The sequence below is a fragment of the Sardina pilchardus genome, chromosome 7 (assembly GCF_963854185.1).
Source record: "Sardina pilchardus chromosome 7, fSarPil1.1, whole genome shotgun sequence".
Taxonomy (NCBI): Eukaryota; Metazoa; Chordata; class Actinopteri; order Clupeiformes; family Clupeidae; genus Sardina; species Sardina pilchardus.
The window spans coordinates 34284950-34300267 of NC_085000.1; the positions used below are offsets into that span (position 1 = coordinate 34284950).

A 15318-nucleotide genomic window follows, 5' to 3' on the forward strand; every position below is an offset into this window, starting at 1 on the left:
AAGACTGCTCGTCCGTCATATGCCACGCAAAAAGCAGGGAAGAGGGAAATAATTCCTGTGGAATCACTACAGTTTTCACCACTTGCTTTCCATTTATTTATGAATAACAATTTTATTTACGTTTTCCAAGTTTCTCCCAGCTGGACTTTGTTCCTTTCATTTTACGAAAACTGAAGTGGCCTTCTTCAGCACTGCCTGCGTACTTGTTTCTCACTTCTTTGGTAAGCACGCCATTTTCTAACGAACTAATGATTTTGCGATTATAAACTAGCACACCAAATTACCTATTATCATTTAATCAACATAATTCACGTGAATCGTGTGATTTCGAGTAAGACTATCGTCGATTTCATGCTAGGTTGATAGAAAAGAAGTGGCAAGAAGTTACGTTTCTTTCCAACTCATGCCAATTGCAATTAGTGATGCGTATTCGTGGCAATGCGCATTTAGTCACCGTTTCCAACATCGTTTCCATTTCTCGTCGAGTGAAATGGACGCCCTCTTCTTTTCGGTTGAAATAATTAATATAATTCCGTCATTATGAAAATATTTAGATTATGATCGATTTCAAGGAGAAGGCGGAGACTTTAATGCGCACTTGGGTGGTGGCATCTTCCCATACCACCACATGCACTTGAGAACAACAGTTCATTATTATTATTATTATTATTATTATTATTATTATTTCAAGTCGCACTTCACTGGCGAACAGTGGGCGGAGAGGTTTAGATTCAGCAAGACTGAGATCCGGAGAATCGTTTAGAAATCCCGGTTGAAAACCTGTGAAATGCGCAAAAACTTCTAATGCGCACCGAGATTTGATCCACCCCCTTATAGCGAATCAAATATTTATGAGCATTAGAAGTTTGTTTGCGCCCATCACAGGTTTCCAACCAGGATGTCTTATTCGAATAATTAAAATATGCACTAGGAAGTTGTATGGAAACGCACCTATTGAGAGAGAATGACAGGCAAGTGATTGGCCTCTGTGCTATTTTTGCAGACCTACCTACTGTATCAGTTGTTTCTGAGGGAGGGCTTTATCGATTTGGCTGCGTTCAAACTGCAGACGAATCTGATTCAAATCTGATTCCTTCTCATGGCTTAATTTAAAGACAAAGGTGAAAGATCCGAGTGAGTAATGACTCAAACAGGTTTCATTTTGTATAACCATTTCTGCACTGAGATCAGCCCACTCTGTAGTGCCCAGTGTCTTATACTTTTCCATTTTGTTAAATATATTTTTAATTTTCAATTCTATGTCAATGATTAAGTGGATTGTTCTGTGAACATTTACATTACTGATTATTGAATGAATATGGTTTTATTTAAACTAAATAATATCATAAATCACAATATATGATTTGAAACGTATAAAACGTGTTTGTGTTGTTTGATTTGTATGATAGTTTCGCTGTAGATGTGGCTTACCTTGAATTGGCAGCAAAATACTGCGTGGCACCCCATAGACAACAGTACTGTGTTGAAGTCGACTGCACCCCAACCAGAGGAGGCCATGGTGATTATTGCTGTGATGCTCCTCATGACTGTGCCTGGGGTCTCTACTGCCTGTGGAGAAGCTGAATACCTTATAGGACAGGAGTGCTGCCCCATGTGTCTCCCTGGTAAGGAGCACTCTGACATAGTACACAATGTATGAATGGCATAAACCCATTTTATATACAGTGGGGAGACTAAGTATTTGACCCCATGCTAAAGTTGACTAAAAAGATAAATATAAAATCATCTTTTGACAATTGATCTTGCCTTAATTAAAAAGATGAGTAAAAATCCAACCGCTAAGGACACCAATTTTCTTTGTGATTGAAAAATGTATCGTAAATAAATAAATGTTCTTTCTTAAGGGGCATAAGTATTTGACCCCTATGTTAAATTCCCGTAGGAGCAGGAGGATGTTTCAGGTTCTACAAGGCCAGCTATTTCATGGATCCAGGTTATGAATCCTGATAAAGTTCCCTTGGCCTTTGGAATTAAAATAGCCCCACATAATCACATACCCTTCACCATAGCTAGAGATTGGCATGGTGTTTATTCCAGTTAGCCTATTAGCTGGTTTGATGCTCATGGAGCTCAATGCAAATCATGTATGGCACGTCCTGCCAGCTGCATCGAGGCATACTTCTGTCACAAATACACAACAGAGCAAGCATCAATGACATCAGTATTTAATTATTTCAAGTTAAACCACTTTGAGGTGAAGCTGGGGAGGAGGTGGGTTGCAAAGCAGCGAGCAGAGAATACAGTGATCTTTTGAGACCTTATGAGAGAGACTACTTGCAAGCGAATGGAACGTCCAGCCGAGTGGAACAGCTGATGTGGGCTGGGCATCGCCAATAAGAAACTGACAGCTGATAGCGGGCTTGACTACGCGGCTTGCCATAACTAACGCAGAATGCTTGATTTGTTATTCTGGTATAAAGGTTATTATGTTCGGAGACACTGCACAGAGCTCACTAGTACATCATGTGTTCCGTGCCCGTCATCGTTCTACACTGATGCACCCAATGGACGTGTGTCATGTTGGTCCTGCACAGTTTGTGACTCCAGTAAGTCAATACTTTTGCAGTTTTGTTATTGTTTTATTTGTTATTGCATTTCAGTCTTTGCATTATTGATTGCAATTTAAATGTTTCTTTTATGAACTATAATCACTGTGATCTAATGTAGGTGCAGGTCTAAGAGTGAAGAGGTCATGCAGCTCCACCTCAGACACACTGTGTGAGCCTCTGGAAGGACACTACTGCACTGACCCAATCCAAGATGGCTGCAGAGGAGCTGTGGAACACACCAAGTGCTCACCAGGACAGTACATCAATCAAACAGGTTAGCATATTCTGTAATACTATAACAGACAGAAGGACAATGAGGTCACACACACACAGACAGACAGACACACATACACACACACACACACTTGCTTGCTTGTGGTTGTCCATCGAATCCGATGATGACGTCCACATCTGACTTTTAACGGTGAGTCTTCTGATGGCTGAATAGTCCTATCCTGGATCCACAAGCTCTATTGCAGATGGGGCATGTAAACATGGTGTTGGTGTCACTGGCATTCGTGGATGTGTTCCTCTTGAGCCGTCTTTGCTGTCTCCTGACTGTCCTTTCCTCCTCCAGTGCTTGGGTCCCATCTAGACATAGCTGCCGCCAGATGTTGCGGTCAGCAGCCATGCTCTCCAGGTCCCCTGGCTTGATTTTGCACTTCTTAGGCGCTGTCTTCACTTGGTCTTTAAAGCGTTTCCTCTGGCCTCCAGCAGAGCGCTGGCCTTGGTGTAGCTGGCCATAAAGAACTTTGCAGGGCAGGGCAACTTTGTAGGGCATCCTTATCACATGCCCCAGCCACCGCAGTTGGTGCTGGGTGATGGTGGCCTCAATGCTCTTGCAGCCTGTTCTCCTGAGGATATCAGTGTGAGGCACTCTGTCACGCCCACACACACACACGCCCACACACACACACGCCCACACACACACACACACACACACACACACACACACACACACACACACACAATGACCAGAAAGAAAGGCAATGCATTAAATATCACCGTAGTTGTTTTTTACCAACCTTCTTTTAATATCTGTAACTTTATGCAGGTACATCATCTTCAGATACTGTGTGTGGTGACTGTGGCAACAACACATACTCAAATGGATCATTCAAATCCTGCAGACCACACACACAGTGAGTTCATACAGTGTACATGTTTCCAGGTTTAGATTAAACTCTATGCTGTTAGTCATGTATCTAAACTGTAATTATTTATGTGACCTCTGTAGGTGTGAGGTGTTGGGACTTTATCTCATAAGTGAAGGATCAACTTCTTATGACACTGAATGTGCTGAAAGAGAAATCACTGTTGTCATCGTATTCAGTCTGGTTGCTGTTCTAGTCTTAGCTGCTTTATGTGGGGTTCTGGTAGGCGTCTCAATATTACGAAGGAAACACCTGTCACCAAATCAAACAGGTAAAAATTGTTGATTTTAATTTATTAAATATAAATATATATAGTATATACAGTATATATACATACATACATACATACATACATACATACATATATATATATATATATATTTTATATATATATATAATTTAAGCCGACTGTTATCATGGTCTCCATTTTCAAGAATATAAAAACAATTGTTCAGACATTGTGTTTCTCTTTTTTAACATGGTTTTGTAACACACACACACACACACACACACACACACACACACACACACACACACATAGACACGTTTCTTTTCAATAATTTCAATAGTTTAATTGTTAATTCTTCCATTTAATTTTTCAAATTATTAATTTTGTTTGCATTTATTTATTTTGCAGTCATGCATCAATTGAAATGCTTTCTCAATCAAGAATCTGATCAAAGTGTAACAACAGTGGTAATTATTCATTAAAGCTCATTTCCATTTCTACATACAGTATATATTTTTACTGCCTGTCTGATCATCATGTTTATTTATTACTAGGTACAAGAATGCGGTAGTAAGATGGCGTCAGTTACATGACCAGAATGGTCCAATTGAACATGCCAGTGATGGTAAGTAGCCTACTGTTTTGCAACACAGTCTGACTGATAGAGATGAATAATACACTGCAGATAACATGTGGAACAGCAGGAATCTATAGCTGTTGATAGTAACATTCTCTAGTAACATTAGTTAGCCTACTATCACTATGAATCAAACTAGGGATATTAACATCCAAAGAATACATGATCAGTGAGTGCGTGGACCAACACACTACACATTTCGTAAACTCATATTTAGCTGCAAAAAGGGCATTTTTGGAAACATTGCTGGCATCATATTCAAACATGTTTTCAATAGTCATAGGCCTGTATATGTACTGTAATTTTCAACATTTTATATGTAGTTTATGTCCTTTTTGCAGTTAAATATGGGTATTTATTTGCATTTTACACAACGTCCCAAATCTTTCTGATTTGGAGTTGTAGTTGAGTATTGTTGAGTATAGTTGAGATTGATTGTTTATTGTTGATGTGTATAGTTGAGTGCGATAGTTGACTGTTGAGTATAGTAGAGTATTTACATTTATTAATTTAGACACTTTTCATCCAAAGTGACTTACATATGTCAGTGGTAGCTTTAGCGAAGTTCTACAGGAAAGATTCATAGTCACATGAAAGCAATTTCTAAGCAATTGTTAGCAAGTTATGAACGGCATATGTTACCAAAGATTTTTAAGGCGGAGCAAGATTCTTCATCAGAGGCCACTCACTTTATGCAGAGCCAGAAGAAGTACTATTTGTAAATTGCACATCATAGTTAATTATTTAATTTGCTAACCAATCACACTGAATTCAGTCACATTGCTTCAATTAGCCTGCTACGAAGTGGATGCGCTTCTTAAAAAACTGTGTCTAACTCACCTTCCTCGCTACTTTCAGGAAGCCGACTTTGACTTCTCCACCACCACTCCTCCACCACCAGTTGGTGCCTGTCTCAAGCTGTAAAAGGCTTAAAGTGTTTGTCATGTTTTAAGTCATGTTTGTAATGTAAGGTCTCTAGTAGGAGCTGGTATTATATTCCACCAACGAGGAACAACAGATGAAAAAGGTTTGGATTGGCCTGAGCATACTGGTGGTACCTTCATTAGCTGAGGAACGCAACGGTGGTAGCGTATACCTGTATGAGGGCTTTCAAGTAGGTGGGAGCAGAGCTGGAGATTACGGCACGCCGCACGCCGCTGCGTTCTGGATCATCTGAAGGGGTTTTACAGCGCAGGCTGGGAGACCTGCAGGAGGGCATTACAGTAGTCAAGTTGAGAGATGACTGTTGCCTGTACCAGGAGTTGGGTAGCATCTTGAGTCAAGCACAGTAAGTCCTGATTTTCCGTATGTTGTAGAGTGTGAAATGGCACGACCGTGCTACTGAGGCCACATTATCAGAGAAGGTTAGTTGGCTGTCACAAACAACTCCTACATTTCTTGCAGCCTTGGTAGGTGCAACAGACAAGGAGTCAATTTTGATGTTGATGTCATGATGTATGGTAAGATAAGAGATGAACCTTTAATGTCTCCTGGAGGGGAGACATTATAAAACGGTTACTCCAAAGAGAAGCCTTTTGGATTCACACACTCAGCACAGTTGAGCCCTATGGTCTAAATGAAGAACCGTCTGTCTTGTTTTCTCTGATTATGTCATCTTTAATTTAATTTAATTTGAATTGTTAATTAATTTAATTTAATTGTTGTATTTCTAATTCACACTGACTAATGATTGATGCCCACTTTTCTTTAAATGAGTGCTGGCACTGGTTAATTGCTGGTTTTACACACCCCTCATTACTAACCAATGTCATGGAAGAGGAGGGGAGAGAGGTCTTTATTAACTGTGTAATGTTGCCAGTATGGTTTGACTGAGGAAGACGCAGTGCGTCGAAACGTCAGTCGATTGTGCACCACAATAAAATAAGTTCATAAGTAATCTGAGTGCTCCGGTCATCTCTGGGTTTAGTCTAGGTTGTGAGCGCAACCTGCGTTGTGTGGAACCCGAACCCCCGCGTCCAGCCTGCACCCACCTGGACTTGAACCTGCGACACAGCAGCACCATGGATCGGTAGTCAAGCGCGCTAACAATCCAGCTAAAAGCCCAGGCTACTAGCTGTCATGCCAGCAGCGCTCTTGAGGTGTCGGGGAGTAAGGTTTACTAACGTTCCACACGCACAGCTAACTAACTGGCATCCGTTACATGAGCACCAAAAAGGCTTGAGCACAAGTGACACCGTTCTTACACTGTAGTTTATATTGCACACTGCCCTGTTGTGAGCACTGTAGTTTATATCAGTTTATATTGCACACTGCCCTGTTGCACAATGCCCAATGAAGACATTTATTGATAATCAATGGATAAATACCCCCCCCCCCCCTTGCTTGTGTTAATATGAAGTTGGTGTGCATCTCACCAGTTGACAAACTTGTCCACAGCAGCTCATGGACACTTCTTAAGTGAGAATAGTGTCATCTGAAAATGTTACAATACAATTTGAAAATGTACGCACTATGGGGGAATTCTCCTAGCCTGGCCCCCGCCTGACTACATACTTCCGCTCGTTTACATCTCTCTCGTCTGGTCTCCAGGCTAGAATTCTCCTCTTCACGCGTAAGCTTTTTTTACACGTTTCAATTGTGCACTTCTGTTATATTCTGCATACTGTATGCATATTCTGCTGTCCCAGATTCTGACACACCTACATCGTGCAAGAAATCAAGGCGGCCCTAGGGATGGGCATTCGATGAAATTTTCTTAGTCGATCGTCAGGAGAATTAATGATTGACTCAATTAATCATTATATGTTTATATTAAAATTCATTATTTATTTAATTTAAAATGCAATGACAATACAAAACTACAACGTGTTTGTTGCATAGTATGAGTCTCGAGGCAATGAAATTAATTTCACTGTGTGGCAACAACTAAACATTTTACCAGCCAGGGGCAATATTTGATGCCATTCTCAGTTACCTGTGAGTTTCCGTTTTTGATTGTGCTCAGTTTTAACCTAGCATTAACTCGAACTAGTGCAGTGCTCATACAAACAATGTTAGATTGGCGATGATGTAGAATCAGGCCCATGCAGTTACTGATATTACTGCGCAGAGTTGAAGTGCTCCAATCGTTGACGAAAAATTCAGGATGTAGATGATGGGGAAAGAAGAAGAAAAAAAAAAAACTTTGACAATCACTATATGACCACCAGTGTGGGTCATCTTACTTTTAAAAAGTAATTAGTTACAGTTACAAATTACTTCTGCCAAAAAGTAATTGAGTTAGTAACTCAGTTACCACACTGTAAAAGTAATGTTTTAACTTTAACGTCAAAGATATTTATAGCCTACTAACTGATTGAAGAATAAAAACAATTATTCTTTATAGATCAGTGGGTGGAAGTCAGAGCGTGCGCATGGCATCCGCCCATCCAGCCCAGGCCCGGGGTGGCTAATCAGGAGATGCGGGAGGATTCCCGGTGGACCGTTAACGTTTTGGGCCGGTCTGAATATTGTGAGCTTAAATGTATTGTTTCTGTCGATTTGCTGCGCTTTCGCGGCACTTCAGCAGCCTGGGCTGTGCGGTCGCGGCCCCTTACTCGCAGTTTCCCAAATATTACAGTAACAAAGTAACACTTACAAAACTGTTCAGAAGTCGCAAACAAGTCTATATTTGCAATAATCTAAGGGAGTAAATAACAACCCCTTCTCCAGTTGAACGGTCCTGAGGAGTTATATAGGCTATGCAGCAGAGACATGTAATTCATTTTACTGTAAGGTAGCCCCCGATATCAGAGGCCTTAAAAAATAAAATAAAATACAATTTTTAAATATGTATAGGGTCCTCCTTTGAAGATAACGTTCAGTTTCAGTGAAGTAGCCCTGTGAGAGAAGCTATAGAGGGGCGTTAAATCCGACAGAGACAGAGAGAAAGTGCGCATTTACAGGCTTGTTACTATTATGCCTATAAGCTATTGTGGCAAATTTGGTCGGCTATGCTACAGTATGTGCAGAAATGAAATGGCTTAGATTTGGTGAGTAACCTATTCAAGTCATTTCTTTCCTCCTGAAGTAGGATATGAAGTGGGCCTATGAATGAAATTATTTCCACATTCCATTCTGATGTTCAGTAGGTAGCTATAGCCTACTGTCAAGTTCAAGAACAAGAAAACATGTCAAACTAGTTAGGCTCATCAGGGTGATTAGTAATATAATTTTTTTATTAGCTCAGGGGAGGGTATTCCTATGTTATCCAGTGAACGCGCATCATTCAACCAAATTGTAGTAACGTGACGCTTTAAATTCTCAGTAACGATAACGGCGTTGCAACGATGAGAAAAGTAATTAATTAGATTACTTTGTTACTGACAAATTAACGCCGTTACTTACGCCATTATACTTACGCCCAACACTGATGACCACTACGCTGGAAAAAACTGTTAGACGCTGTCCCAGATGATGACTTAGACTTAGGCCTACTGATACAGCGGTATGCCAGTCAGTGGCGTGCATACCTGGGTGTGCCTTTGGCACATACTGTACACTGCCCCACCCAGCCAGGTGATCCAGCCAGGTGAGTTGTGACCGATCCAAATCTACTTCATACAATTGTGTGCAGTAGATTACAATGATATGTTCAGCTTGATCTCAGACTCTAACACGAACAACTCTGAGTTGTCTTATGGCTACTCCTCCATACCAAGGTGCAGGCAATAGAAAGGAGGAAACAAATCAATATACAGTAGATACATGAAAGTCAATTTGATGAATTATGTCAAATGACTGATCTCAAGCTCACCTCCCACTGTCAGTCCCATATAGTTACTGTAGCTACTGTACCTCAGACAAGTGTGAGAGATCAGTGCCATCTAGTCGAGTACAGTGTATGCTGGATCATTTCAGGGCGTCCAGTATTATTGCTTCAAGAAGGAGAGGCCAGAAAGGCCTTCAGTAGGCATGTACAGTAAGGGCATAGTGGCTAAGGAGCTGGGCTAGCATGCAGTATGGTTATGGTTATGGTTATGGTTATGGTTATTTAGCAGACGCCTTTGTCCAAAGCGACATACAAATAAATAACAATACAAATTAAATTAACAGTGAACAATTACAAACTAGGGAGAATAGTAATATTATCAGTAAAACAATAATTTTAAGCACTAACCTAATGAGAAATAAAACAGTGAAATGAGAATAGCAATCAAATAAGTCACTCAGTTAATTATATATAATAATAACTAAAGCATGGTATGGCTAAATTTAAGGACAATAGCAAAATAAATGTCAAATTCTATCAATGGACAAATTATAACAAAACAATACTATTATACAAAACACATCACAAACTCAAAGGACTAAGTGCATATTAAACAAATATGCCTTAAGACCCCTCTTAAAAGATCCAAAGCTGTTGCTGGAACGGAGAGCACTGGGCAACTCATTCCACCAACACGGAACCACTGAAGAATAGGATCTACAATTTGACCTAGCATGTATGGTTGGTCGACATAACAGACGCTCCTCAGAAGATCGCAATGGGCGGTTGGGAATGTACATCGTGATTAAAGAACTGAAGTAGCTGGGAGCAGATCCAGTCAGTGTCCTATAGGCCAGAGTGAGAGATTTAAATTTAATTCTGGCTAGTATAGGGAGCCAGTGGAGAGTAACTAGGAGAGGGGTTACATGTGTCCTCTTTGGCTGATTGAAGACCAGTCGTGCTGCAGCATTCTGAATCAACTGTAGTGGTCTTAATACACAAGCAGGTAGGCCAGCTAACAGAGAATTACAGTAGTCCAGCTTGGAGATAACCATTGCCTGTACAAGAAGCTGAGTGGAATCTTGTGTCAGATAAGGTCTGATCTTCCTAATGTTGTACAGGGTATACCGACATGACTTTGCAATTGAGGCAACATGCTCAGAGAAAGTAAGTTGGTCATCAATTATGACACCCAAGTTACGTGCCGATCTAGTTGGAGTCAGTGAGGATGAATCAAGCTGGATATTGATCTGTTGGGGAATAGCTGTTTTTGCTGGAAACACCAAGAGCTCAGTTTTGGAAAGATTAAGCTGAAGGTGCTGATCCTTCATCCAGATTGAAATGTCCTTCAGGCATGCAGAGATCCGATGGGAAACACTAGAGTCCTCAGGTGGGAAGGATAGGAAAAGTTGAATGTCGTCCGCATAGCAATGATATTCAAATCCATGAGAGCGAATAATCCCACCTAGAGAAGTGGTGTAAATAGAGAAAAGGAGGGGCCCTAATACTGATCCTTGGGGGACTCCTGTAGTGAGGTCATGAGACTTTGATATCTGTCCCTGCCAAGACACGCTAAAAGAACGCCCTTTAAGGTAAGACTTGAACCAGTCAAGAGCTTTCCCAGAAATTCCCAGTTCATATAGTGTAGAAAGGAGAATGTCATGGTTAACCGTATCAAAGGCTGCAGATAAATCTAACAGAATTAACACTGATGACTGAGCAGAGGACTTAGCTACTCTCAATGCTTCAGTCACAGATAGAAGAGCAGTTTCAGTAGAATGACCACTCTTGAAACCAGACTGCATAGGGTCTAGTAGGTTATTCTGATAGAGGAAGTCACATATTTGCTTGAAGACCACTTTCTCCAAAAGGGAAGAAGGGAGACAGGTCTGTAGTTCTTCACATCAGTTGAATTAAGTGTACTTTTCTTCAGCAAAGGTGTAATTCTTGCCTGTTTAAAAGAAGAAGGAACTATTCCAGAACTGAGTGAAGTATTAAATACATGTGTGACTGCCGGTATAATAGCGGGTGCTATAGACTGCAGGAGAGTAGACGGGACAGGATCCAAAGGGCATGTTGTTGGACGGCTTCGCTGAAGCAGTTGAGAGACCGCTTCCTCATCAAGAGGAGAGAAAAAGTCCAATGATGGCATCATGCTAACACCAGGCAGAGTCCTTCTTATAGGGTCATCAAACTGAGCACTTATCTTAGCAACTTTCTCAGTGAAAAATGTTGCAAAGTCATCTGCTGACAGTGAAGTAGCTGATGGCGGTGGTGGAGGATTGAGAAGAGACTTGAACGTAGCAAAAAGTTTTCTGCTGTCAGTGGCGTTCTCAATCTTACTCTGATAATATGTTCTTTTTGCAAGTGTGACAGTGGATGAAAAAGATGATAGCAGAGACTGGTATTTACTAAGATCATTTCTATCTCCAGATTTACGCCATTTCCTTTCAGCAGCTCTAAGTTCCTTGCGTACTGAGCGTATACTGTTTGTCAGCCATGGATGGCGAGGTTTAGAACGAGTGGGTCTTGTGGAAAGAGGACATGCTGCATTCAGACAGGATGCCAGTGTAGAGCAAAGAGTCTCTGTAGCATCATTAACCTCAAGTGATGAGAATGAGCTTGGAATAGGTAGAGCAGAAGTTACTAATGTTGCAAAATGTTCACTTGAGAGGCTTCTGAGGTTCCGTCGGAATGACATCGTCGGAGCAGGAACTGTAGGGTTATCAAGGAGACGCACAGATAATCTAATGAAGTAATGATCTGATACATGTAGAGGATTAACCCAAACGTTGTCTGCAGTACAGTTACGTAGCAGAATCATATCAAGATCCTTACCAGCCTTGTGAGTAGGAGGACTGTGAACACGTGTTATACTAAAGGAGGAGAGTAAGGACAGGAAGTCAACTGAAGAGGAGTTGTCCAGATGAATATTAAAATCACCAAGGATCAACAGAGGGCACGTGTCCATTGGAATAGCAGACAGTAGAATGTCCAACTCATTCACAAAGTTGCCAAGCTGTCCTGGAGGGCGATAAATAACCACCAAGTATAATTTGTATGGTTCAGTTATCATGATGGCATGATATTCAAATGAGCTGTGGTTTTGAGTCGGTAGCAACTGAGTAAACCTCCAGTCATCAGAGATCAGAAAGCCTGCCCCGCCTCTACCAGAGGAGCGACAGGTATGCGAAAAAGCATAATTGGTCGACAACGCTGCAGGTGTAGCAGTATTTTCTGGCCTAATCCATGTCTCTGTAAGCGCAACCAACTGAAGTGATAGCTGTGAGGCCAGAGCAGGAATGAAATTAGCTTTGTTCACTGCAGATTGGCAATTCCATAGCCCCATAAATATAGGCCATCATGATAATTTTGCCAACAATGATGTAGAACCATGTATTCTCTCAGTTCATAAAATGTTTTGTTTTAACTTAAACCAACATAAAGTTATCATTTTGACTACATTATTTAGTATAGGCCTACTTGATAACATATAGCCCTTACAGTCCTCTAGTCCTGTTCAGTAGCCTGAAAAGTTGTGGGTTCAATACCCATCTTCTAACATTGTGCCCTTGAGCAATGCACTTAACCCCAAGATGATCTGGGAACAATGGGCCATGCGATGTAATTGACATATGTAAGTTGCTTACAACTAAATGCAAATGTATAAATATCTAGATTCACGTGAGGAGATTCTGAGGGAGTGAGGATGGCAGACAAATTGGTTGACAATTCTGACAAATAAACAGCCTTGAAGATGATATAGAATAGATGACCAGACTGTTTTGACTTGCTCCCAACATGCATGCTTCTAACTTTGCCTGTTTAGAGTTTTATCTCTGCAATGTTCCAGTTAATTTACATGCATGAGTATTGAACTTAATTTGCACGGCGGCATATCTGCCGCTCTGCAGCTCAGGCTGGAAACCTGCACATTCTGTTTCCTGTTCACGTTTGCTGGGCGGGATGACGCCTTCGTCAGCATCAGGTGCAAACAGAGGGAGAGACACCCTTCTGGCCCTCTTCTCTGGGATGGAGAACCAGGGATTTAGCTCTGAGGATGGCTCTGGGCCGACGAGATCCACACTGTTGAGTGGAAAAGACTGCTGTAAAGTCAGCTTGTCCATTTGTGTGAGGAGTAGAGAATGCCGGCGGAGCGCATCATTCAAGAGTTTCTATGGATCGCAGTTCAAGTCTCAACCCGGACACATCAGAGTCCCGACAGGGAGAGGGCAGAAGTTCGGTGGTCATGATCCATGATTGCCCCTGTTACTCATGGGCTCTCTCTGAACACTCTGTACTTGTCATGAGACATGTGAAATGTGGAATGAAATTAAATTGAAATTGAAATATATATGCATTTCTATTTCTAACATAGTCAATAGTTAATATCTAGAATTTAGATATCTGTAAAGCAGTGGTTTATTTGTGTAAACATTTGCAATACAAGAGTAAAGTGAAGAATGAAAATCCTCGTTTGAATGCACACCAACTGCAGCTCACAGCTGCTACCACAGAGGGGCAGTATAGTGCTACAAATGGCTGATCATGGCTGCTCAAATGTCAGTCCTAACTTCAGAACTGAGCTGCTCTCTGCTCAGACCCTTCGCATGGGAAGCCCATTGTGTATGAGGGTAACTGTTCCAGCCAGAGAGGTGGCCTGGTGTGACTTGCCTTCATGGAATTGGATAGACAAAAGTACTTCCATATTATGTTTTTCCCTGTTGATTTTTCCACCGTTAATAAATGTCCTTCCTCGTTAAAGATGGCAACCAACAATCACACAGCAGGACTAATACCTTGGATTGTGTTGTGTCTCTGACACATTCTAAGGTGAGTCCAGGAAAGATAGTTCCAATTGTTCACATGCTCACAAATGCCTTTGGCCCTAAAAACATGCGACTCTGTCTGTCTGGCCGTGTACAGTGCCGTGCAGCAGCACATGCGACTCTACCTCACCGTGTACAGTGCCGTGCAGCAGCACATGCGACTCTACCTCACCGTGTACAGTGCCGTGCAGCAGCACATGCGACTCTACCTCACCGTGTACAGTGGAGTGCAGCAGCACATGCGACTCTACCTCACCGTGTACAGTGCAGTGCAACGGCCCCATCTCAGCGAGCACAGTGCAGCCATACTGCAGCTACTGTGATGGTGTTGTTGCCATAAGAGTGGATGGAGATCAGCTGCAGGTGGTGTTGTTGCCATAAGAGTGGATGGAGATCAGTGCAGGTGGTGCTGTTGCTATGAGAGTGGATGGAGATCAGCTGCTGGTGGTGCTGTTGCCATAAGAGTGGATGGAGATCAGCTGCAGGTGGTGCTGTTGCCATAAGAGTGGATGGAGATCAGTGCAGGTGGTGCTGTTGCTATGAGAGTGGATGGAGATCAGCTGCAGGTGGTGCTGTTGCTATAAGAGTGGATGGAGATCAGCTGCAGGTGGTGCTGTTGCTATAAGAGTGGATGGAGATCAGCTGCAGGTGGTGCTGGTGGTGCTGTTGCCATGAGAGTGGATGGAGATCAGCTGCAGGTGGTGCTGTTGCTATAAGAGTGGATGGAGATCAGCTGCAGGTGGTGCTGGTGGTGCTGTTGCTATGAGAGTGGATGGAGATCAGCTGCAGGTGGTGCTGTTGCTATGAGAGTGGATGGAGATCAGCTGCAGGTGGTGCTGTTGCCATGAGAGTGGATGGAGATCAGCTGCAGGTGGTGCTGTTGCCATGAGAGTGGATGGAGATCAGCTGCAGGTGGTGCTGTTGCTATGAGAGTGGATGGAGATCAGCTGCAGGTGGTGCTGTTGGTGCTGATGGTGCTGTTGCTATGAGAGTGGATGGAGATCAGCTGCAGGTGGTGCTGTTGCCATGAGAGTGGATGGAGATCAGCTGCAGGTGGTGCAGGTGGTGCTGTTGCTATGAGAGTGGATGGAGATCAGTGCAGGTGGTGCTGTTGCTATGGGAGTGGATGGAGATCAGCTGCAGGTGGTGCTGTTGCTATGAGAGTGGATGGAGATCAGCTGCAGGTGG

The 15318-nt window shown here is 42.2% G+C and overlaps 1 long non-coding RNA gene across 2 annotated transcripts; it reads left to right on the top strand.

The window, feature by feature from the left end:
* LOC134088036 (uncharacterized) lies at positions 1 to 6474 on the top strand. 2 transcript variants are annotated; one of them, XR_009939887.1, is made up of 10 exons: positions 1 to 221; positions 1004 to 1134; positions 1410 to 1625; positions 2442 to 2567; positions 2689 to 2844; positions 3625 to 3712; positions 3808 to 3995; positions 4362 to 4420; positions 4508 to 4578; positions 5449 to 6474. It is a non-coding gene; the product is annotated as an uncharacterized LOC134088036 (long non-coding RNA). The 2 variants fall into 2 exon arrangements; XR_009939886.1 differs by lacking the exon at positions 1004 to 1134.
* Positions 6475 to 15318: the final 8844 nt, after the last annotated feature.